Raw genomic sequence first — 26166 nt, forward strand, 5'->3', positions numbered from 1 at the left:
ATTATATGTATGTTACTTTTGTAATTATCTCACCTTCTTGGATATTCTGTTCTGTTTTTAAAAATCTTTTATCTCTTTGCGTTTAACATTTGGAAGTATATATTGCCATATCTTTGAGCTCACGGAGTCCTTCTCAGTTATATGCCATCTACCGATGAGCACATGAAAGCAGTCTTCATTTTTGTTTCATCGTTTTTGAATTGTAACATTTACTTTTGATTCTTTCTTAGAGCTTACATCTCCCTGTTTACATTATCCATCAGTTCTTGCATGGTATTCGCTTTTTCCATTATAGCCCTTAGCATATTAATCAGAGTCATTTTAAATTTCAAGTCTAGTAATTCCAAAACCTCTGCCAATTCTGAGTCCAGTTCTGATGCTTGCTTTGTTTCTTCAGATTGTGTTATTTTTGCCTTTTAATGCACTGCAATTTTTATTGGAAGCCGAATATGATGTATCAGATAAAAGGAACTGCAGTAGATAGATAATGTAAAGTTTAATGTTTATCTGGCTAAGAGTTAAACTGTGTTTCCTGTTTGCCGTAGCTGTGATGTTAAAAGCAAAAATTTCCTCTAGTGTCCTTGTTTCTGTCTCCCCTCTTGTCTTTGGGTGTTCATAGACTCCGGAAATAGGGTCTGAGCCTTCAGTTCTTTTAACTGTAATTCCAGGCTATCATGCAGGAGCACTATTGATGCAGTAGTAATGAGTGGGAGGAGGGCAAGCCTTCTATAACCCTCTGGTTAGATCCCAGTCTTTTAGTGAACTGAAGTTATGTATTTCTTTTCGTCCCTGTTAAAGTCTGAAGGGAGCTGGGGTTGGGGATTGCCTTCCCCAGGTCACTTAGGTTTTCATAAAACCCCATTAGGCTGGGTTCTGGTAAAGTAGTTCCCCTGAGTGTGGGCCTTGTTAAGGGGAGCAGAGAGCTCTGAGCACGTCTCAAAAATGGTTACTTTTCCCCTCCACCCTGAGAAAAATCATCAAAGGAATTTTCTCTGATCTCTATACTGAGAACCTGGTAGGGATCTTGCAGGTAAAACTCTGTGAAGTATGGGGGCTGCCTCCAAGACCAGGTTTCTTCTGAGGTTTTAACTCTAAAGTTAGTCCACATTGAGCCTCTAGCAATTTACGAATTACAGTTTAAAAGGTTGCTGCCCATACTGCTGTGGACATCTGCCTCTGGGCATCTGCTCCTGGTAAGCTGTGATTCTCTGTACCTGCCTGTCTGTTTCTCCAGTTGTCCTGATAGCAGTTTGTCCCATGATCTCAATTGTCTACTTGAGCTAAGAAGAGTTGTTAGTTTTCAGTTTGTTCAACCTTATTCTTGCTAGGAAGATAAGAATAATGACTTCCAAACTCTTTGCATCAGACCAGAAACCAAAGTCTGTTTATTGTGTTTTGAATTGCATTGCTTTATGCTGTAAGAACAGGTCTTTGTGAAGTTTAGTCAGACTTGCTTCCAGGCTTCTACTTTATTCCATGAAGTATCTTATCAAAGAATTTAAGCTAATTGAGTCTGTGACCATCCACAGTAGCACTACTCACCTCTGTTATTATCTTTCTTTTTTCTCATAGTTCTCTCACTACACAAAGTATCCTAAGTATGTTGACTACAACAAAATGTCAACTTCCTGAGGACAGGAAGCTTGTCTTTGTCTCACTGAGCATATATGTGCGCAAAAATTTCTTGAGAAAGGAACAAGGACCTAAATCTGCTAGATACTACTAGACAGTGGATTTCTGGTAATTAACAAGACATTACCTACCTTCCCCTAGCTTAGCATCTAGAGGTGGAGATGATAAGGACTATGATGAGAGACAACAGAGCAGAAGACAAGGACAGGAATTCTCGTGGTAGTTGGCAGGGGCTTCTCTGAAGGGGTAACACTGGCATTCACGCTCAAAAGGCGGGAAGAGATCACGTGCAGAATGGAGGGTAAGCCCCCACTCAGGAAAACCAGCGCTCGCTATGGGAAAGATTTTATCCCATTTGAGGAAGACATAAAAGTCAAGTGCAGACACTTGAAGCCATTAAGAATGTTCCTTTGGCTTTACTCTGAGAAGTGCCTACCACAAGCCAGGCTAGCAACCACCTTCTCTTTTGTCTGAGCTAGACTGTCAAGCAAACCTCAGTGATGAAGAAGGCAAAGTGATATGGGTCCTTTCCTTCTTTTAAAGTAATTATTTATTATTCAAATCAAGAAGTTAATTTATGAAAATATCCGTCACTCCCAGGCCAACTAGACCAAGACAAGAGTAATCAGAGCAATGGAGAGTGCGACTGAGAGAGAATAAGAATGACTATCCCTTTACACACCCACCAGAATGGCTGCTTACGAGTCTGGCTGGCTAGAATAACTATTTTCTTTTTCTTTCTTTTTATTTTTTTGAGACAGAGTCTCGCTCTGTCACCCAGCCTGGAGTACAGTGGCATGATCTCGGCTCACTGCAAGCTCCACATCCCAGGTTCACACCATTCTCTGCCTCAGCCTCCCAAGTAGCTGGGACTACAGGCGCCCACCACCATGCCCAGCTAATTTTTTGTATTTTTAGTAGAGACGGGGTTTCACCATGTTAGCCAGGATGGTCTCGATCTCCTGACCTCGTGATCCACCTGCCTTGGCCTCTCAAACTGCTGGGACTACAGGCGTGAGCCACCACGCCGGGCCTAGAATAACTATTTTCTTGTTATTCTGAAGCTACTTTGGGTTCTTTTCTCAGTTAACAAATATTACACACATTTTTCAAATAGCAGAGATTCTTAAATATTCTGAATTTGAAGCCATATCACCCGATGCTCATTCAAACTGCATGAAACTGATTATCATTAAAAAATCATGACTATTATTAAAAATGATGCAGTACAAACTGTTTTAGGGTAACAGAGTTAAAGAGGAAAAGGCCTTCTTTGTAGGAAAAAATAGAGTTAATAATTTCACAAGGATTAAAAGACTATCACCACCGTGCTGATATAATTGTTGTAGACGATAATCATCAGCAGCTGCTAAATCCATTCATGATAGCTTAATAAGAATTTCTTGAGATAAAATAACATAAAATTTATCATTAACTAAAGTTTATCATTTTAGCCATTTTTAAGTGTACAGTTCAGTGGAATTAAGAATATTCACATTGCTATGCAACCATCCCCACCATCCATCTCCAAGATTTTTTCATCTTCCCTAATTGAAAATCTGTACCCATTAAAAACAATAACTTCCTCTTCCTTCCTCCCCGTAGCCCCTGGCAACCGCCTTTCTAATTTCTGTATCTATGGGTGTGATTACTTTAGATACCTCATATAAGTGAAATCATACAATATCTGTCCTTTATGACTGGATTATTTCATTCCCTTAGCATAATGTCTTCAGAGTTCACTCGTTATATCAACTATCAGAATTTCATTCCATTTTAAGGCTGAATATGCACCGTTGCATGTATATACCATATTTCATTTATCTATTCATTCATTAATGGACACTTGGGTTACTTTCACATGCTAGCTGTTGTGAATAATGCTGTTAGGAACACGAGAATATAAATATCTGTTCAAGTCCCTGCTTTCAATTTCTTTAGATATATTCCCATAAGTGCCATTTCTGGGTCATATGGTAATTCTCTGTTTAATTTTTGAGAAGCTGCTATGCTGTTTCCCACAGCAGCTGTAGCATTCCAGCAATGTGCAAGCATTCAAATTGTTCTTCATCGTGACCAACACGTTATTTTTTTTTTAATTAATAACCATTCTAATCAGTGTGAAGTCGTATCTCATGATTTTGATTTGTATTTCCCTCATGACTGGGGATGTTGGCTATCTTTTCATGTGTCTCTAAGCCATTTGTATATATTCTTTGGGGAAATGTCTCTATTCATGTCCTTTGCACATCTTCAAGCTAGATTGTTTCTTTTTGTTGTCACATTGTAGGAATTATTTATATATTCTAGATATTAATCCCTTATCAGATATGTGATTAGTAAACATTTTCTCCCAGTCTGTGTATTACCTTTTCACTCTGCTGAGACTGTTTTGATGCACAAAAGTTACCAATTTTGATAAATTCCAATTTATCTATTTTTCTTTTGCTGCCTGTACATTTTATGTCAGATCTAGAGAACCATTGCCAAGTCCAGTGTTGTGAAGAGTTTCCTCCATTGTGTTCTAAAGTTGCAGAGTTTTAGCACTTAGTTTAGGTCTCTGATCCATTTTGAGTTAATTTTTGTATATGGTGTAAGGTAAGGGTCAGCTGATTCATTTGCATGTAGATATCTACTTTTCCAGCACCATTTTGCTGCTTCTAGGATAGGTAGATTCATTTTAAAAAATCAAATTTGGAAAGTTTCAGTCATTTTCTTTCCCTCCTTTTTTTCTCTCAGTATGCATACATTAGTATGTCTGATGATGCCTCGCAGGTCTCTCAAGCTCTGTTCATTATTGTTTATTCTTTTTTCTTTCTGTTTCTCCAACTGAAGAATTTCAAATGACTTATCTTCAAGATTGTTAATTCTACCTTCTGCCTGCTCAAATGTGTTGTTGAAAGCCTCTGGTGACCTTTTCATCTTGCATATTGTACATTTCATTTCCTAAATTTTTATTCTGTTCCTTTTATGTTTCCACTTCCTTGATGATATTTTCTAGTTTTTATACATTGCATTCTGCTTTCCTTTTGTTACTTTTCCATGGTTTCCTTTAGATCTTTGAGCATCTATAGGACATTTGATTTAAAGTTTTTGTCTATAAAGTTCAATGTCTGTTCTTGTTCAAGGATACTTTCTCTTTTCTCTTTTCCTGTAAATTAGCCATTTTTTTCTTATGTCTTTGCATGACTTAGAATATTTTGTTGAAAACTGGACATTTTAAATGTTATAATATGGTCACTCTGAAAATATGTTTTTCTCTTTTAAAGTTCTGTTACTGTTGTTCGCCATGGTTTGTAGTTGCTTATTTGTATACTGACTTTTATAAACCAGTTTTTTAAAGACTGTATTCTTTGTTTTTTATGGCACCCGCTCTGGTATATGTCTTCCCTCAAAATTCCTATGTTGGAATCCTAACCGCCAAGGAAATGGTGTGAAGAGGTGAGGCCTTGGGAAATGATTAGATCTTGAGAGCTGATACTTCGTGATTGGGATTAATGTCCTTATAAAAGAAACTTCAGAGAGTTAAGTAGCCCCTTCCATCATGTAGGGACACAGTGAGAAGGCACTGTCTATGAAAGGGCAGGCTGGCATCTTCATCTTGGACTTTCTAACCTCCAGAACTGTAAGAAATAAATTTCTGCTGTTTATTAACTACCCAGTTTATTGTATTTTGTTACAGAAGCCCAAATGGACTAAGATAGCCTCTGAAGTTTTTTGTTCCTTTATCTTGTGGTCAGCTAGTGGTTTGACAGAGATTTCCTTAAACACATGTTTCAGTTGCGTCTGTTTTGGCTTAGCATTTGCTCGGTTGCTGTAAACTGTGACTATTTTTCAGAGTTCTGACAAAGTTGATTCTGACAGATTTTGCTCTGTTTTTGTGTGTGTGTTTCTGTGAAGGATGAGCCCTGATGCTTTCTACCTTACCATTTTCCCTGGCATCACTCAACAGCTCTGAGGGCTTTCAAGTTTTGACAATTCTTACAGGATATCTTTCCAGTGTTTGTTCTCTGATCTCTAATATTGGAGAGCCATGTCTTTTTCTTAAATATTGATAACACAAGGCCAGTGAATTCATACTCAGGTTATGAGGGCCTGCAGTGCATACTTACAGGGCATTTTTCTTGAAGAAAATATATTTATGCCCAGATCTCATAGTTTCCTAGAAACATACTTTTGCTCTTTAGGGAGCAAGTATACTCTCCAAAGTTGTGAATAAAACTGAAATAAATTTTTTTTAATTCTTTACTCTTTTCTAAGATGTTATCAAGTTGATGGTCCTCTAAAAATGAGAAAAAATAAGGTCTCTTAATCCTTTCTTATAAAATAAGACTTATATACATAAGCCTTATTACAGATTAGATATTTTGGTTTCTGGCATATTATCCACAGAATAAAGTGATTCCAAGTGTATATTTTCTATATTTTCTTCATTTAGAAAAAAATATGTTCAGAAAAATTGTCTTTGGGAAACTGGCATTGAATGTACACAGGTATTTTGGTATTTTAAAATGTGATTTTTCAAAACTCAGTGGTAAAGAAAAATAAAGAAATAGTGAATAGAGGACAATAGTCTTTAAGATTAATTCTAGGAACTGGAAAATCAGATAACGTAGTGAATTAAGAAATGTGAAGAGTAAGTAGAATAAAAAGGAAAATCAGTGCACAAAAATTGTCAGGACTTTATCAGAGACAGGGTTTAGATTAGAGAGGGATAACAGGGTCCAGATTCTCCAACTGTCAATTATAAATTACAATGGTAGGATACTCATTAGTCCATATACTTCCAGTTGGACTTCTCTTTTCCATTCCACTCATCATGAAAATAAATTTAGGATGTCAACAGTTACCTATATTTAAAGAACAGACTTATAACCCAGGCTGTAATATCCCTATCACATCACAGACATAAATGCACAAGCAGAAGTATAAAACTGGTGGGACTAAAAGTCACTTTCCACTTCTCTGGATTGGGTTCATTACTGTATCTTGGCTCCATTGTCTATTTATGATATCAGTGTTGTTCAACAGTGATCATCCTCACCATCAAATTGCAATTTTCCTCTTTCCCATCTGTTCACTTATTTTTGCCAAAACAGTCATTTCCCTGATGCATCTTCAACTCATATTCCACCTACTTTTCAAGATATTTATTTTCTGTTGATTCAAAGAGCCTTAGACATACTCCTTAGAGTTTTTAGTTTTTATCTCTTATAAAAATTCTTGTGTGTACTCTACTGTTATCATCCTGCTGCTACCCACATTCCAGGCAACAATGTTAGGCCAGTCCTGTAAAACCTAATATGGCCTCGAAATCACTGCTTAAGATACTAGTAGATAAAAGAATTAAGAGACAACATTCTGAAAACAAAAGTTTTACCTCAATTGCATGGACATTTGGTGTTCACACTACCACTCTACAAATCCATAGTGTGGTCTGCTTTAGTCTAGACAAGCTGTTAATCCCTTTTAAATGTTTTGTTTCCAAAAATAATTTTATACTGAAAGCTTGTCATACGTGTACCCTGCATGCCATCACAACACAAAAAAATGCTGGTGCCCTGGATATGGTTGTGGCTGTGAGCAATAAAATCCTTTGTCTTTGACCCAGAAGTCTTGTATCTCCTGCCAGAATCCATGAAACTTGGCAAGCTAACATGTTAGCTTGCATATAGGGTAAAATGTCATGCCCTTTATAATTCTTGACTAGAATCTTATGTAATTTCCATAATTATCTATTTAGTTAGAGCTCCGTGGCCTGATGAGAGTCATGAACCACATGTAACTATTTGCCTTTATTATTTAATATAACAACAAATCAGTTCCTCAGTCACTTTAGCCAGATTTAATGTGCCCAATAGCTACTTGTATCAAGTAATTATTGTGCTGAAAATGCAAGTATAGAACATTCCCATTATTTGGAGCAATTTTAACAGGACAATGTTTATTTAAACATTATTTAATAATTCCTATTGCATAACCAATGACAAAATCAGTATGTTTATCTTTCTTTTTTTTGAGATGGAGTCTCACTCTGTCGCCCAGGCTGGAGTGCAGTGGCGCAATCTCAGCTCACTGCGAGCTCTGCCTCCTGGGTTCACGCCATTCACCTGCCTCAGCCTCCCGAGTAGCTGGGACTACAGGCACCCACAACCACGCCCGGCTAATTTTTTGTATTTTTAGTAGAGACAGGGTTTCACCGGGTTAGCCAGGATGGTTTCAGTCTCCTGACCTCGTGATCCACCTGCCTCGGCCTCCCAAAGTGCTGGGATTACAAGCGTGAGCCACCATGCCCGGCCTCAGTATGTTTATCTTTCAACTCATTCTTCAACCTCCAATTTTAGTTTCCTTTATTTCTTAGTTTTTATATTTGTAATGTTAATTATAATTTTACTAATTAGTTTGTCAGCTTTAAGTAATATTGCCGGTGCCTAGTTACATTCTGTACCTTACTTTCCACCTTACTCTCCCATATTAGATACATCATTTCTAAACTTCCCGAAGTAAAGTTCTCTAAAAGCAGAGTCTTGAAAGAAATGTTTTCAAGTGCCCACTTATGATTATCTAGGATTTCCTCCTGGATACTTTTTGATGGTAATCAATAACGCCTGGGGCCCTTCTGTTCACACACTTCCTCTAATAACAATGGAGGCAGAGGGCGGTGTATCACCTGAGGGGTCAGGAGCTCGAGACAAGCCTGGCCATCATGGCAAAACCCCATCTCTACCAAAAAATACAAAAATTAGACAGGCATGGTGGTGCGTGCCTGTGGTCCCAGCTACTCAGGAGGCTGAGGCAGAAGGATCTCTTTAGCCCAGGGAGGTGGAGGTTGTGGTGAGCCAGGATTGTACCATTGCACTTCAGCCTGGGCGACAGAGCGAGACTGTCAAAAAAAAAAAAAAAGGAACAATGGAGGTTCTCTTTGTTTCAACTTACCTGAAGATCACTTCTGGTTTTGTAGTGCAGTACAATTTAAATGAAAAATAATTTAGAATGTAGGCCGGCCACATGGATTTTAATGCATCTGAAGGTAGAAGAAAAGACAATTTTAGATTTGGTCAAATGAAATCATCATATTAACTTCTTTTGGGCAAAACTGACAACAAAAGTATTCTTTCCATTACCTAAACGGGATCAATCGCTGTAGACACCCCTGAATCATAAGCCTAAATGACATTAAACTTTAATGAGTCTGTTAAACTTTAATAAAAGTTCAAACAATATACTATCTAAAAGAAACTATACTATTTTGACAGAAATACGTTAGAAGTAAAAGAATGCAAAAAAATTACAACATGAAAATACTAAACATAATAAAGTTGGAGTGGCTACTTCAATGTCAAATAAAATAAAGTTCAGATAAAGCAATATTACCAGGCATGAAGAGAATACTGCTTAACAATAAAGGGGACAATTCAGAAAGAGTACATCGAAATCCTAAATATTTATGCACCAAATTACAGAACTTTAAAATGCCTTAAGCAAATCTATAGTGCAAAAAGAAAAAATAGCCAAACCTACAATTAAAGGGTGGAGATTTCAACACTCTTTTGTCAACAATTGATAGCAAAAATAAACAGAACTGTGTAAGGAAAGAGCCCCATCATAGTGGCTGTTTTTGTTTTCGTTTTTGTTTTTGTTTTTGTTTTTGTTTTTGTTTTACAGTCTTACTCTGTCACCAGGCTGGAGTAAAGTGGCACGATCTTGGCTCACTTCAACCTCCACCTCCCAGGTTCAAGCAATTCTCCTGCCTCAGCCTCCCGAATAGCTGGGACTACAGGCACCCTCCACCACGCCCAGCTAATTTTTGTATTTTTAGTAGAGACGAGGTTTCACCATGTTAGCCAGGATGGTGTCGATCTCCCGACCTCGTGATCCACCCACCTCAGCCTCCCAAAGTGCTAGGATTACAGGCGTAAGCCACATGGTGGCCTTTCTATATGTATCCCTATAGGACAAGCAACAAAGATTTGAACTGCTGGCCAGGCACAGTGGCTCACACCTGTAATCCCAGCACTTTGGGAGGCCAAGGCAGGCAGATCATGAGGTCAGGAGATCGAGACCATCCTGGCCAACACGGTGAAACCTGTAATCCCAGCACTTTGGACTGCACTCCAGCCTGAATGACAAAGCGAAACTCCATCTCAAAAAACAAAAAACAAAAAAATGGAACTGCCTCTAATCTGAGTCTTGCCATAGCAGCTTACAATTCTCCTGGAACATAAGAAAAAGGCTTGGGAGGAGCTGCCTCAACACCATCACCCATTTGCCTCCCTATCCCTCTTAGGTGGTTGTTATAAGACAGTTGCTCATTACCTGCTGGTATGTGGAATGATGCTTTCTGCTGTACTCCTACCTAGGGTTTAGCTACAGACCATAATACCCCTTACTGTCATCTAGAATTTGTTCCTCAGGAATGTGGTCTCCCACGAGTTATGTTGCAGTTATCTGACCCTTTTTACATTAGTGGTGCCCTTTTAGGCATGTGGCACAAGGGCTGGGAGCTGTCACCTTTGGCTACTCTTCCTTTCATTGTCTCTGTAATAAACTCCTTGAATCTGTAAGCAACTTGGTGTGTCTTTCTAGACCAAATGACTTCGTTGTTGGCCTTGCCTGCTGTGTGTGCCTGACTCCACCCTACATGGGCCAATACAGCTTCAATGTTCCTCTGGAAGACATGGGGCCATGTGAACAAGGTTGGGGATAAGATAGATTACCTGCACAGGTTCTCATCTACACGGTGGGATAAAAGGGGAGGGTGATACAAGCTCTCCAAACAAAGGATGGAATGGAGCAGTTTAGGAGAGATAAGACTCTCCAAGATTTAGCGTTAGATGGGATTGCATGAGACAGATTAGGGGATGACATAAAAATTGCTGAAATCTGGTTGCATATGCTCTCTCCTAAAGGTCAGGCAAATCCTACTCTACCTGTTTAGGGCCTGTATGGGTCAAGTTAGAGAATATGAGAAGACTCCCTGGGATCTGATAGCATACGCTGTCTGTTGATACATGTTTGGAGTCAGGCAGCTGGAGATGGGATTGAAACCAGCTACCAACTTGTGCCTTACATTTAAGTGTATTAAGTATTTCTCTTGACAAAGAAAAGCCTGGATCAGAGGGCTATTCTGGTAAATTCTAACAAACATTTTAAAGAAAGATTTACATCAGACTTTCTCAAACCCTTCCAAAAAGTGGGTTTTTTGGAAGCCAGCATTACCCAGATACCAAGGCCAGAAAAAGGCAGTATAGGAAAAGAAAACTACAGACCAATATCCCTTAGGAATATTGTCACAAAATCCTCAAGAAAATACTAGCAAACTGATGGCCAGGTGCAGTGGCTCACGCCTGTAATCCCAGTACTTTGGGAGACTGAGATGGGTAGATCACGAGGTCAGGAGTTCAAGACCAGCCTGGCCAATATGGTGAAACCCTGTCTCTACTAAAAATATAAAAAGTTAGCTGGGTGTGATGGCACAGGCCTGTAGTCCCAGCTACTCGGGAAGTTGAGGCAGGAGAATTGCTTGAACCCAGGAGGCGGAGGTTGCAGTGAGCTGAGACTGTGCCACTGCACTCAAGCCTGGGCAACAGAGTGAGACTCTGTTTCAAAAAAAAAAGAAAATACTAGCAAGCGAAATTAAAAGAAGGAAGGGGAAAAAACCATATGACCATCCCAATTGATTCAGGAAAAGCATTTGAAAAAGATCAACATCCTCTCATAATTAAAAAAAAAAAACTCAATAAACTACAAACAGAAGGAAATTTTTCAACATAATAAACACTATATATGTAAGAAAACTCCCTGCTACCATCATAGTTGATGCTAATAGACTGAACTTTTTTTTTCTTAAGTTCTGGAACAAGATAAAGAGGCCCACTCCTACCACTTCAATTAACGTAACTCTGGGTGTTCTGTCCAGAGTAAATGAACAAGAAAAAAATTTAAAAAGGAATTGAAATTAGAAAGTAAGAAGTAATGTTATGTCTGGTCACTAAGGTGATCTTTATGTAGAAAACCCTAAGGATTCCACAAAAACAAACAAGGAAAAAGTATTAGATCTAACAAACACATTCAGCAAAGTTACAGGTAAAAAATCAATCAGCAAATCCAGTTGTGTTGCTATACACTAATAATGAACAACCTGCAAAGGTAATAAGAAAAACAATCCCACTTACAATAGCATCACAGAAAATACCTAGGAATAAACTTGATCACGGAAGTGAAAGACTTGTACACTGAAAACTACAAAATATTGCTGAAAGTAATTAAAGAAGACATTAAGCAGATGGAAAGACATCCCATGCTCATGGTTAAAAGACAAAAAACCCTTTCTAAGATTCATATGGAATCTCAAGGGAACCTGAAGAGCCAAAACAATGTTGAAAAAGAGAAACAACGCTGGAGTTCTCACACTTCTTGATTTTAAAACTTACCACAAAGCTATGGTAATGAAATATTGTGGTCTGCCATAAGGGTAGACACAAAGATGAATGCAATGGAATACAGCACTTAGAAATAAGCCCTCACATACATGATCAAATGAGTTTCAATAAAGGTGCTGAGACTATTCAGTGAGGCAAGGACAGTCTTTTCAACTAATGGTGTGGAAAATCGGGATATTCACATGTATATGAATGAATTAGACCTTTGCCTTACATCACATACAAAAATTAAGTCAAAATGGATTAAAGACATAAATTTAGGAGCTAAAACTATACAGTTCTTAGAAGAAACCATTGGAAAATCTTCATGACATTAGATTTGTCAGTGTTCTCAGATATGACACCAAAAACACAGGCAACAAAAGGAAAAATGTAGAGAAATTGGACTCATCAAAATTAAAAAATTTCTGCATCAAAGGATACTACTAGCAAGAGAGTAAAGGCTGGGCGTGGTGGCTCATGCCTGTAATCCCAACACTTTGGGAGGCCAAGGCAGGTGGATCACGAGGTCGGGAGATCGAGACCATCCTGACTAACACAGTGAAACCCCATCTCTACTAAAAATCCAAAAAATTAGCCAGGTGTGGTGGTGGGCACCTGTAGTCCCAGCTACTTGGGAGGCTGAGGCAGGACAATTGTGTGAACCCCGGAGGTGGAGCTTGCAGTGAGAGGAGATCGCACCACTGCACTCCAGCCTGGGGGACAGAATGAGACTCTGTCTCAAAAAAAAAATTAAAAAAGTAAAAACACAACTCACAGAAATACTTACAAAGCATATATCTGATAGGAGTTTAATATCCAGAATAGATAAACAACTTCTGCAATTCAAAACAACAATAAAACTAACTGAATTTTTTTATTGACCAAATACTTGAATCAACATCTCTCCAAAAATATATAAATAGCCTGTAAGCACATGAAAAGATGCTCAACATACCTCGTCACTAGGGAACTGCAAAGCCAAACCACAATTAGAAACCAATTCATACCCATTTAGGATGGTCGTTATTGGAAAAAAATGGAAAATACCAAGTGTTGGTGAGAAGTTGGAACCCTTGTGCAACTGTTGGGGGGGATGTAAATGATGCATCCTCTGTGAAACACAGTTTGGTGGTTCCTCAAAAAATTAGAATTACCATATGATCCAATAATTCCACTTCTAGATACAGACCCCAAAGAAAGACCCAACCAGATACTCATATACCATCGTGCACAACAGCATCAGTCACAACAAACAAAAGGTGGAAGCAACCCAAGTGTGTGGACAGATGAATGGATAAACAAAACGCAGCATGTACACACCGTGGAATATTATTCAGCCTTAAAAAGAGAATGAAATACCTGGTGCTTGCTACAACATGAATGAACCTTGAAACATTAGGCTAAGTGAAATAAGGCAGAGGCAAAGTGACAGATATTTTATGATTCCACATGTATGAAGTGCCTAGAATAGATAAATTCACAGAAGCAGAAAAGTAGAGCGCAGATTACCATGATGTATGGGTCTGCACCCCACCCACCACCAGAGATCTCTACATGTTTTCACTTGGGTAATACCAATGACAAGAGGAGGAAAGTAAGGAGTCTTTTATCCTATCTCTGAAGCCCTATAAGAGGGAAGTGTCAACTTCCATGCTGGAAGTATGGGGTATGGGGACTTTGACTACACAGTTTCTGTTTGGGATTATCCGCAATCTCTGGTAATAGATAGCAGTGATGCTTGTGTAACATTGTGCACATGCTTAAAGTCACTTAATTACACACTTTAAAATGGTTAAAGTGGCAAATTTTGTGTTATGCATATTTCACCACAGTAAAAATAAATAAATACATAAATAAATAAATGAACTTTGGAAAAAACAAACAAATCAACCTGGCCTGCATCCAGTCTTTCTTTTCCATAGCATCTATGTAGACTGCCCGAATTTTCATGCTTTCTTTACTGGGGGGCAGGGGGTGCAGTCTTGCTCCACCATCCAGGCTGGAGTGTAGTGGCATGATCTTGGCTCACTGCAACCTCTGCTTCCAGGGTTCAAGCAATTCTCCTTCCTCAGCCTCCAGAGTAGCTGGGATTACAGGTGCCTGCCACCACGCCCAGCTCATTTTTGTATTTTTAGTAGAGATGCGGGTTTCACCATGTTGGCCAGGTTGGTCTCGAACTCCTGACCTCAAGTGATCTCTCCACCTCGGCCTCCCAAAGTGCTGGGATTACACACGTGAGCCACTGTACCCTGATTTTTCATGCTTTCTTTTGCCCATTTTCAAGTTATTTTCCTCCCAGAGACTGCAAGATAGAGTTCACTTAAATTCTGAGACATCTTTAACAGATGAGCAAAGTTTCCCTTCGTGCTACGTAACGCTTTGATCTTCAAGGTACTCATGGTTAAAAGAGCATATGCATTTCAGAACTAAAATAAGATGAAAACTACTGATTATTTGTTTAACCTTAGCACTAAAAATAGGCCTCTGATGTTAGAGACTTCACAATATGATTTCTTCATTAATCTGAATATGTGTGTGCATGTGTCTCTGCATGTGTATCTCAACTTATTGTAGCTTTAAAAAAAAAATTCAAAATCCCATTTACCATAAAAACAAGGTTATGCTTCGGTTTTCATAAAGCGTCTTAAGGTCTAAGCAGAATATTGCATATTTGTAATTTAAAATATTGTCATTAAAAAGTGCATTTGGTGAGACCTAGAAAGTGGTCACTTAAAACCAAAAGTAAATACAATGCTTTGTTGACAGGTAGGAGCTGCTTCCTCTTTCTACCTGCCTCCTGCCATGCCCCTTCTCCCAACAACCCCTTAGCTTCTAGCTGAGTAGAAAGGATGTTCTAGCAGCTACTGAGTAGCTCCTGAAGTGCCTGTATGAAGTGCTTGGTCTGTGTGTCTGTTAAAAAATGTCTAACAGAGGTTTAGGTAAAATTTATCCTAAAGGAATAAGAAAGTAAATTATTTTGTGAATGAGGCTCTGAGCTGACTCACTGTATGCATTTTTGTAAAAATGTGTAACTGGGATAGTATGTTGCTTGTTTGAACTGTAAGTGCTTACAAAGTATTTTTTAAAATCTCTCTAACATTGAAATGTTTTACTGTGTAAGTGATGTCTTGTTAGTTGGCAAGTTAAAAATCTTTTTCAGGGTCCTTGGCTGCACATCAGCAGGAATAACTGATAAGTCCCCAAAATTCGAGAGTGTTGCTTTGATTTTTCTTGTAACATTTCTTGAAACAATGTAGGTAGAATCACATCACTGAATCCCCCTGGCAAAGAAAAAACTGTTGCCTTTTACAAAGAACAGTATGTTCCTGATCTAGAAGTTGCAGCTTTTGGAAAAGTTGCCCCATTTGTGGCCGGGCGCAGTGGCTCACGCCTGTAATCCCAGCACTTTGGGAGGCGGGGGCGGGCTGATCACGAGGTCAGGAGATCGAGACCATCCTGGCTAACACAGTGAAACCCCATTTCTACTAAAAATACAAAAAATTAGCCGGGCGTGGTGGCGGGCGCCTGTAGTCCCAGCTACTTGGGAGGCTGAGGCAGGAGAATGGCATGTACGTGGGAGGTGGAGCTTACAGTGAGCCGAGATCACGCCACTGCACCCCAGCCTGGGCTGCAGAGCGAGGCTCCGTCTCAAAAAAAAAAACAAACAAAAAACAAAAAAAAAGTTGCCCCATTCGTGATGCAGTTCTGATGGAGAGATATTTGAAGTTGATATGGAAATTGAGAAATAATCTGTGATTATCAAGACCATGTTGGAAGATTTGAGTGGATGATGAATGATGAAGGATATGATGACCTAGTTCCTCTAGCAAATGTTAATGCAGCAATATTTAAAAAGGTCATTCAGTGGTGCACTCACCACAAGGACGACCCTCCTCCTCCCCAGGGTGATGAGAACAAAGAAAGGGCAACAGACCATACTCCTGTCTGGGATCAGGAATTCCTTAAAGTTGACCAAGGAGCACTTTTTAAACTTATTCTGGCTGCAGACTACTTAGACATCAAGTTTCCTTGATGTTACATACAACAGTCTTGCCAATATGATCAAGGGGAAAACTCCTAAGGAAACTGACAAGTCCTTCAATATCAAAATGACTTTATGGAAGAGAAGGAAGCCGAGGTGCACTAAGAGAACTGTGGTGTGATGAGAAGCAAAATGTGTCTGACACTGTAACACTATAAAGACAGTTCCAAACACTAGTTGTACTGCTGTGTTTACAGTTGCTAATGTTAGACAAATGCAGCAGCAAATCAATTCTGTTAGCAGAATATTGTCGTCGTTGCATGAGCAATCTGAGTAGTTTCCAAGTGTATGGCTAAGTTTCTTCTGGTATGATTGAAAGTTTCTTTCTTTTTCCTCTTAATAAAACTAAACTGTGGGTTCTCTATTTAAAAAAAAAAAAAAAAAGAAAAAATTAAAACACTCCCAGTTTGTAGATGACGTGATTTTCTGAGTAGAACTAGTTAAGTGAATTCAGCAAGTTTTTAGGATATAAGATCAACACACAAAAACGTACTAACGAAAGACATGTGGAGATGGACTTTAAAACACAATATGATTTAAAATTATTTCATAAAAAAGGAAATATTTAGGTACTAAATTATGTACAAATTTTAACAAAATACATAAAAGATCTGTATCCTAAAATTTAGAAAATGCTGATGAAGAGAATCAAAGAAGACCTAAATAAATGGATATATACCATGTTCACGAATTGGAAATTTCAACATATTAAAGATGTCAGTACTTCAAAAGTTGACCTATAGATTTAGTACAATTTTTATGAAAGTCCCAACAAAGTGTTTTGTAGACATAAACAAGTTTCTTTTAAAACGTATATGGAAAGGCACAGGACCGAAAATAGTGAAAACAATTTTCAAAAAGAGTAAAGTGAGAGGAATCCCTGTGCCTGGTGTTGCTATATGTCTACAGAAAACAATGCAATGTGTTGCTGGCAGAGGCAGAGACGCCTAGAACACAGGAACAGAGTAGAAAATCCAAAAATAGACCCACACAATTATGCCCAATGAATCTGTAAAAACAATTAAATGGAGGAAGGATAACCTTTCAATAAATTGTATTGGGACAATTATTATGCATCCATGGATAAAATAATGAACTCTACATTCAACCTCACATCTTACCAAAAATGAACTAAAAATGAATCACAAATTCTCCCTGGCTGGAGTGCAGTGGCGCCATCTCGGCTCACTGCCACCTCCGCCTCCCGGGTTCAAGCAATTATCCTGCCTCAGCCTCCCAAGCAGCTGGGATTACAGGCGCCCAACACCACGCCCGGCTAATCTTTGCATCTTTACTAGAGACGAGTTTCACCATGTTGGCCAAGCTGGTGGCGGTTAATTCCTGACCTCAGGTGATCCGCTCTCCTCAGCCTCCCAAAGTGCTAGGATTACAGGTGTGAGCCACCGCACCTGGCCTAAAACTATAAATATTTTAGAAAAATAAACATAGGAGAAAGTCTTCAGGACTTAAGACTAAGTGGTGTTTATAAAATAGACGGTGCTTTCATAAAATTATGTGGGTTTTTTTTTAAATAAAACTGAACACATATCTATCATACAGCCCAGCAATAAAAGTTTTAGGCATTACAGTATTACAGAGAAATGAACATTTCTGTTCACATGAAAACGTGTACAGTTGTTCATAGTGGCTTTATTTGTATTAACCAAAAGCTGGAAATAACCCAAATGTTTTCCTATAGTGAATGGTTAAACAAACTGTGGTAAGTTCATAGAATTATCTTTCCTTTGAGATGCCATTTCTGAAACTATAAAAACTTTTCTGGAAAACCTAAGCAATGAATTTATCGCTGTTTCGTTTGTATTGCCTATTTAAGGAAGTAAAATGAACGATCATTTTTGCCCTCCTTTACCTATGGTCATGTGATAAGCCCTTAATAGAAGTCAGTTTTTGCTAGCGGCGCCCAGTGGCTCACGCCTGTAATCCCAGCACTTTGGGAGGCCGAGATGGGCGGATCACCTGAGATCGGGAGTTACAGACCAGCCTGACCAACGCGGAGAACCCTGTCTCTACTAAAAATAGAAAATTAGCTGGGCATGGTGGCGCATGCCTGTAATCCCAGCTACTCGGGAGGCTGAGGCAAGAGAATCGCTTGAATCCGGGTGGTGGAAGTTGCTGTGAGCCGAGATCACGCCATTGTACTCCAGCCTGGGTGACAGAACTGGACTCTGTCTCAAAAAAAAAGTCAGCTTTTATTATATGGGGCTCTCCATCTCCAGATGCCTGTAAGGAAATGAGTGAGCTAAGCATCTGGAACACCGTGGGTGTGGGTTTTGGACTGAGTGCATATGGTGTTTTGGGCCCTGTGTAGGAGTTTCATATATATTATTTTATAACACTATGGCTAGCTCTTACTACCCAAATTTTACAAGTTAGGAAACTAAGGATTAGCATTACTTACTCAAAGAAACAGTGGGTGAGTGGGGAAATTGGAATTCATATCCAGATGTCTCTGAGTACAGAAACCATATTCTCCATACCACACTTTTTGTCCCTTCATAACTTCATCTGTGTGAGTGGCCAGGAGTAACGGATTATGCAACTGCCTGAAGCGCTCTGGTCTTGCGTTCAATGCACAGGATGGGGAACATTCATTTAAAATCTTCCTGCCCATTCCACGGATGAGTCTCATCTCTAGCCAGCAGAAACCCATTTTTAGTGGCTGGTAAGCCACTAAATTTACTCTTTGTCCCCAAAATGACTATCACTGCATATTTAAGTACATTTTATTTCTAGATGCCTGATTCATTTCAAATCTATGTAAATTGTTAGTTTCTTATGAACAATTAAATTTAGAGTTTACATATGTCAACAACTTTTCCGTTAGTGAAACTGTGAGATCCTATCACTCAGTGTGACATCGCTGAAAATTAAGGGATTCGCAATCTTTGCTGACTTGGGTTCCAAGTCTGGGTCAACTATTTGCTATATGACGTTGGCAGTATTATTTAACCTCTAATAAAGTTCATCTGTTTATCTATTAAAACAGTGAAATGATATTTATCTGAAAGAATCCAGTATATTAATTTAGAGGTACACCCATTAACAAACACATTACTTAATGTAAATTGGTAATCTATATCTGCTTCTGCTTATTCATTACTTCAAATAACAACAAAGAAAATATTCAGACCCAGGGACATAAAATAAGCACTCCAATAACATCTGTTGAAAAAAATGAATGACACTTTTGTCAAACTATTTCTAAAAAAAAAAAAAAAGTAACTTATTTAGAAAATCTCAAATCTACATTAAGGACCTTGTATTTTAGCATCGTCACCACTTTTACTGAGAGTCAATAGGGACTATTCCTGATTCTGAAAGGCAGAACATACATAAAGAGACCCACAAAATTGGAGTCTGATCTGGGTCACATTTTCAACATTTAAAATTACCGTGTGACTTTGGGGAGTCATTTGAATTCTCCATTCCTGTTCTCTATCTATAAATAGAAATAATAAAGACATTTATTCTTAAATTAAGTTTCAGTTTTTCATCTATAAAATCAAGTGCTAAATATACACATTTAGCAATTATAATGCTATAGAGAGATGTTTCTGTAATTTCTATTCCTCTTCCAACTTTGCACCATTTTGCAAACATCCTCATGTTAAAGGTTGCAGTTTCTTCCAATTTCTTACTACCATGGTGTGCTCATAAATGCTTGAAATCCCATTTGAATAGGATTCAGGACAGCGTAAGGTGTTAATCTGACTGTTTGTTTTTAAGAGTCTATCCTGTTTAAGGCCATGAGATACATTTCTAAGTGTTCAGAACTACATCATTTAAATCTTCTCATATCCTGTTTTTAAAAAAGTGGTACTCTTGGGTGAAGCCACTTGATCAATAATTTTTTAAGGTCTTTAATTTTCTCAACTCCAGGACATTTTCCTATCCATTGGACCACTTGAATTTCATCTTTACGTTTTGTAGGTGTTTTTGGTAATTTCCTTTTTACTGCATTCCATGACTTTTAATGTTTCCATTTAGGGAACTGTTCTCAAAGAATTTGAATTGAAACTCAAACTACATATTTATAAAATGTATAAATTATTTACAACTTAGCATTAAAAAATCAAATATGTCCAATTCAAGTAGCTGGTACAGAATCACTTATTTGCTTAAATATGATACATTACAATTATATCATGTTTTAAATCTCTAACAAACATGACTCCATAATATTTGACTACAAGTTTCTATAATACAAATGCTTATATGATGGCTGAGAAAACAAAAATTTTCATTCTTACGCTTTTTAAATTGTTATTTTGTCTTCTTCTTTTAATGGAGACTTGGTACAGTTTCACCTGGATGCTCTCTATATTCAGGGGAATTGCAGAGTTACAGGGATACTGTACTATGTGGAATTGCCCCATCAATTAAATGCAGGATCATGACAATGAGCAAGTAAGGAGGATTTGATGCCACTCCTTTACAAGAACGCCTTGCTAGGGTTTGGCTGTGTCCCCATTCAAATCTCATCTTGAATTGTAACTCCCATAATTCCCGCATATTGTGGGAGGGACTCAGCGGGAGATAATTGAATCATAGGGGCGGTTTCCCCCATACTGTTCTTGTGGTAGTGAATAAGTCTCACGAGATCTGATGGTTTTATAAGGGGAAACCCTTTCACTTGGTTCTGTTTCTCTCTGCCTGGGTAAGGCATCCCTTGCTCTTCCACCATAATTCTGAGGCCTCCTCAGCCATGTGGAACTGTGGGTCAGTTAAACCTCTTTCCTTTATAAATTACCCAGTCTCGGGTATGTCTTTATGAGCAGTGTGAAAACAGACTAATATACTCCTCCATGGGAAGAAAAGGTTTGAGGGTCTTTGGAGAACAGGGTATGACAGAAGGATGCCCAGTAAGGGGGTACCAGTGCCTGCATCTGGAGGCAAATCTCACAGGCATTTATCACAGTCAGACATTAAATTATGTTGTATTATTTTAAATGTAAGCAGTTGACAACTACGCCAAACTACAAGCTACTGCTTCTTTTAGAAGTAGGTAATAAAATAATTAACTCTGAAGCAACGTACTGTTCAGAAGCAGAGCAGATGTACATAAACCTAAACACTAAGAGCTGGGTCTCCAATACTAAAAGAATGCTACTTTGGCATTCCCTGAGAGAGGGAGCGCTATTAATAATGTGGAAACGTTTTTGCTAAAAGAGAAGGATTAACATTCATGCCAGCGTCCAAATTGCTCTTCTTAAGATATTGTATATTTATATTATAAAATATGTCCTGTTTCTGATTTTATTAATTTATTACATTCATTAAAGATATATCAGCAAGTGGCAGACTAGGAAGCTCCAGGGCCATATTTTCCCATAAAAATGTCAACTAAAAAATATATAGACCAAAGTCACTTTGTAAGAACTCCTAAAATTAGCTAAGAAACAAAGCAAATGCCTAACTGAAAAAAAAGGCCACACTGGAAGCAGTATGAAATTTCATGGCATTTTTCTTGCCCTTAACCCACCTCCTCTTCAACGTAGTGTGATGTGATCAGGAGGAATTTGCCCAATCCAAGTTCCAGCCTCAAGCTGGAAGAGGAAGAGAGGAGCTTATCTGGAGATTGACTGGAAGACTATCTCTATCTTACCTGATTTAAAAAGCTGATGGAAGTGGTGGCATAGTTTGAATAGCAGGTTCAAGGTCATTTAAAACAGACAGGCACCATGGTGACTAAGAGCCACAAGCGGTCAGAAGACCCCCGGTGGCACAGATTATAGACAAAGGAATACAATAAAAATTCCCTGACCTCTAAGAAGCAGCAGCAATATGCCTCTTTGGGAAATTAAGACATTTAAAGCAGCCTTGTATGTGGGGAACTGGAACAAAAGCATACACACAAGGCAAGGAAAGGCACATCTCCAGTAAAGGTATGAAAGAAGCTTGTACCTTTATGCCAGGATGATTAGTAAAGGTCTTCCCCTGCACAGAGCCAGTCCACAAAAAGCTAGGAGACAAGGCTACTTTTTTCAAATGCTCAATTTTCAACAAAAGATCACAAGACACACAAAGGAACAGGAAAACATAGCCCCTTCAAAGGAACAAAATAAATCTCCAGTAACTGATCTTAAAGAACAGCAGAGCTTGGGCTTATTTGATAAAGATGTTCAAGCAATAAAGATGTCTAAAGTATGCTAAATGAGCTGAAGGAGAACATAAACAGACATACAAGCAAACTCAGGAAGATATTTTATGAACAACATGAGAATATTAACAAAGAGATAATTTTAAAATCACAGGAAACAAGCAAACATTCTGAACCTGAGAAACAGAGTAACTTAGTTGAAAAATTTACTATAGGGAGACTTGATCAGGCAAAAGAAAGAATCAGTAAACTTAAAGATATTTGTCATTGTTGAATCTGATGACCAAAAAGAAAAAAGAATGAGTAAAAGCGAACAGAGTTTAAGGGACATATGGGACATTGTCGAGTGAACCATATGCATTATGGAATTACCATAAGAAGAAGAGATAAAGAGACAGGGAGCTTATCTGAAGAAACAATGGATGAAAAGTTCCCAAGTATGAGGAAAGAAATGAATGCACAGGCTGGGCGCTGTTGTTCATGCCTGTAATCCCAGCACTTTGGGAGGCCACGGCAGGTGGATCACCTGAGGTCAGGAGTTCGAGATCAGCCTGGCCAACATGGTGAAACTCCGCCTCTACTAAAAATACAAAAAAAAGTTAGCCGTGTATTGTGGTGTGTGACTGTGGTCTCAGCTACTCGAGAGGCTGAAGCACAAGAATCGTTTGAACCTAGCAGTCAGGGGTTGCAATGAGTCGAGATCACACCATTGCACTCCAGCCTGGGTGACAGAGTGAGACTATCTCAAAAAAAAAAAAAAAAGAATATATAAATACAAGAAGCTCAGTGAATTTTAAATCAGATGGATCCACAAAGATCCACACTAAGACATATTATAATCAAATTGTCAAAAGTCAAAGAGAATCTTGAAAGCAGCAAGAGATAGGTGACTTAGTATGTACAAAAAATCTATAATATTAACAGTGAATTTCTCATCAGAAAATTTGCAGGCCAAAAGGCAGTGGGATGATATATTTAACTGATTTTTTAAAATCCTGTCAACTGAGAATACTGTATTCAGTAAACTGTTTTTCAAAAAAATGAAGAGAAGTAAGACATTTCTAGATAAAAACTGAGGCGTTTGTTACTGTTGGGAAAGGCAGTCTTGTGCATGCAATCTTTTGACCCTCACCTGGCCATGTGACAATGGGCCTAGGGTTTGGACCACTTCTTTATCACGAGAATAAAGAACCTTCATATCCTGTACTGGGATTATCACTTGTGTGGGAATATTTTAGCCTGTTTCAGACTCAATGTGTATTCCTTCTTTCAGCTTAAAATTGCACATATTATGGTACCCAGCCAAACCTGATACTATATTTGCCCCCTGCAGGGAGGGGAAGGGTTCTTCTGTAGCACAAGAGAGGTATGTACAGACAAATTGTCCTGTGTCAGCTGCTGGGCAGGACCTGCTGGCCATGGGAGACCCATGACCACTAGTGGAGCTGGTCGTGCTCTGCCTCTACTCTATGTAAGTGAAGCATTAATCTGTTCAGCGATTGGCTGTACTGTGTTTTCCTTGGCAACTCCAATACCAAGATGCAGTAGGCAGAAGTGTCAGGGTTCTCACTCCTGGTGATAGACAACTGATGTCACTTGCTTGATAGTAACCACTACACCATTCCTATTAGAAATGTTAAAGAAAGTCCTTCAACTTGCAACAAAGGACACTAGGCAGTAACTTCAAGCCCTATAAAAATGTAAAGTTCTTTGGTAAAGATAAATGTATGGACAAATATTTAAAAATTGTGTTATTACAATTTTCATTTGTAATGCCACTTTTAATTATTTCATAGGATTTAAAGCTTAAAAAGCATAAGTATAAATCTATATTAATGGGTACACAATATAGAAAGATAATTTGTGACATAACATAAAGTGGGAGTGTGAAGAGAGTTATAAAGGAGTAGAGTTTTTGTATGTGATTGAAGTTGCTATCAGTTTAAAACTGATTTTTCTAACTTAACTGTTTTATATAATCCCCATGGTAACACAAAAGATATATCTAGAGAATGTACACAAAGAGAAATAAGAAGAAAATCAAATAAATGTCACTGAAAAATCAACTGAACATAAAGGAAGGCAGTAAGCGAGGAAATAAGGGGAAAAAACCTATAAGACATAGAGAAAAAATTAGCAAAATAGCAATAGTAAATCTCTAATCATAAGATATATTTTGGCAGAATGGATAAAAAAACAAGATGCAACTATATACTGTCTACACAAGACTTGTTATAAATCTGAAGACATGCACTGGTGAAGGGAAAGAATGGAAAAAAGATAATTCATGCAAATATTAACAGAAGAGCAGCAAGTGGCTATATCGATATTGGATAAAAGAGATGTTAAGTTGAAAGCTGTCACAAGAGAGAAAGAAGGACACTATGTAATGACAAAAGGGTCAGTTCACCAAGAAGATATAACATTTATAAAAATATATATATATTTATATATATATATATACACACTAAGCATCAGAGCTCCTAAATTTATGAAACAAATGTTGACATAACTGAAAGGAGGAAAATACTGATGTACAAGAATTATAGGGACTTTAATATCACATTTCAATAATTGACTAAACATCCAGAGAAAAGATCAGTAAAGAGAGGACTTGAAAAACATTATAGAGCAATTGAAACTGACAGACATATACAAAACACTTCACCCAACAACAATAGAATACACATTTTTTTCTCAAGTATACATGGAGCATAATTCAGGGTAGACCATAGGCTAAGCCCCCAAAAAAGTCTTAATACAGTTAAAAGATTAAAATCATCAAGGTATCTTTTTTATTATGATGGAATGAAACTAGATATCAATAGCAGGAGGAAAACTAGAAAGTCTACAAATATGTGGAAATTAAACAACAAACCCTTAAGTAACCAATGGGTCAAAGAAAAAAACACAAGGAAAATTAGAAAATATATTGAGAGAAATAAAAATGTAAACACAGTATACTGAAACTTGTGAGATGCTGAAAAAGTAATACTAAGAAGGAATTTTATAGCTGTAGATGTATATACTATAAAAGAACTAAATCAACAACCTACCTTCATTCCTTAAGGAAGTAGAAAAAGAAGAAACTTCACACATCTGGCACACAAAAAGATACAATAAAGATTACAGCAGAGATAAACAAAATTGAGACTAGAAAAACAATAGAGAAATTAGTGAAACATAGGGTTGATTATGTAAAACATGAACAGAATTGTCAAGCATTTAGCTAGAACAACTGTGAAAAAGGAGGAAGCTCAGGGGCCGAGCGCAGTGGCTCACACCTGTAATCCCAGCACTTTGGGAGGCCGAGGCAGGCGGATCACGAGGTCAGGAGATCGAGACCACCCTGGCTAACACGGGGAAACCCGGTCTCTACTAAAAACACAAAAAATTAGCCGGGTGTGGCGTCGGGCGCCTGTGGTCCCTCCCAGCTACTCGGGAGGCTGAGGCAGGAGAATGGCGTGAACCCGGGAGGCGGAGCTTGCAGTGAGCCGAGATGGCGCCACCGCACTCCAGCCTGGGCGACAGAGCCAGACTCTGTCTCAAAAAAACAAACAAACAAAAAGCCCCCAGTTTACATCACACTCAGTGTTGAAAGACTGAAAGGGTTTTCTCTAAGATCAAGAACAAGGCAAGGATGTCCACGTTTGCCAGTCTATTCAACATAGCAATTAAAGTCCTAACCAGAACAATTAGGCAAGAAGAGGAAATTTAAAAAGATATCCAAAATGGAAAGGGGAAAATTAAATCATCTCTCTTCTCAGATTATATGATCATACATGTAGAGAACCCTAAAAATATCACAAAAACCTATTAGAAGTACAATTTACCCAGAATTCTACTACTCCTTACCAAGGAGCATCTATTCTTATACTGATGTATGACATACTTTCAAACTTTCTCAATATCAAAGAGATTGTCTCACCAACAGCTAAGGTTGTATT

The 26166-nt window shown here is 38.2% G+C and overlaps 1 pseudogene; it reads left to right on the plus strand.

Annotated features, from left to right (window-relative positions):
• Positions 1–11764: 11764 nt before the first annotated feature.
• On the plus strand, positions 11765–16256 carry LOC112134952 (S-phase kinase-associated protein 1-like; annotated as a pseudogene).
• The last annotated feature ends 9910 nt before the right edge of the window (positions 16257–26166 follow it).

The sequence above is a fragment of the Pongo abelii genome, chromosome 13 (assembly GCF_028885655.2).
Source record: "Pongo abelii isolate AG06213 chromosome 13, NHGRI_mPonAbe1-v2.0_pri, whole genome shotgun sequence".
NCBI lineage: Eukaryota > Metazoa > Chordata > Mammalia > Primates > Hominidae > Pongo > Pongo abelii.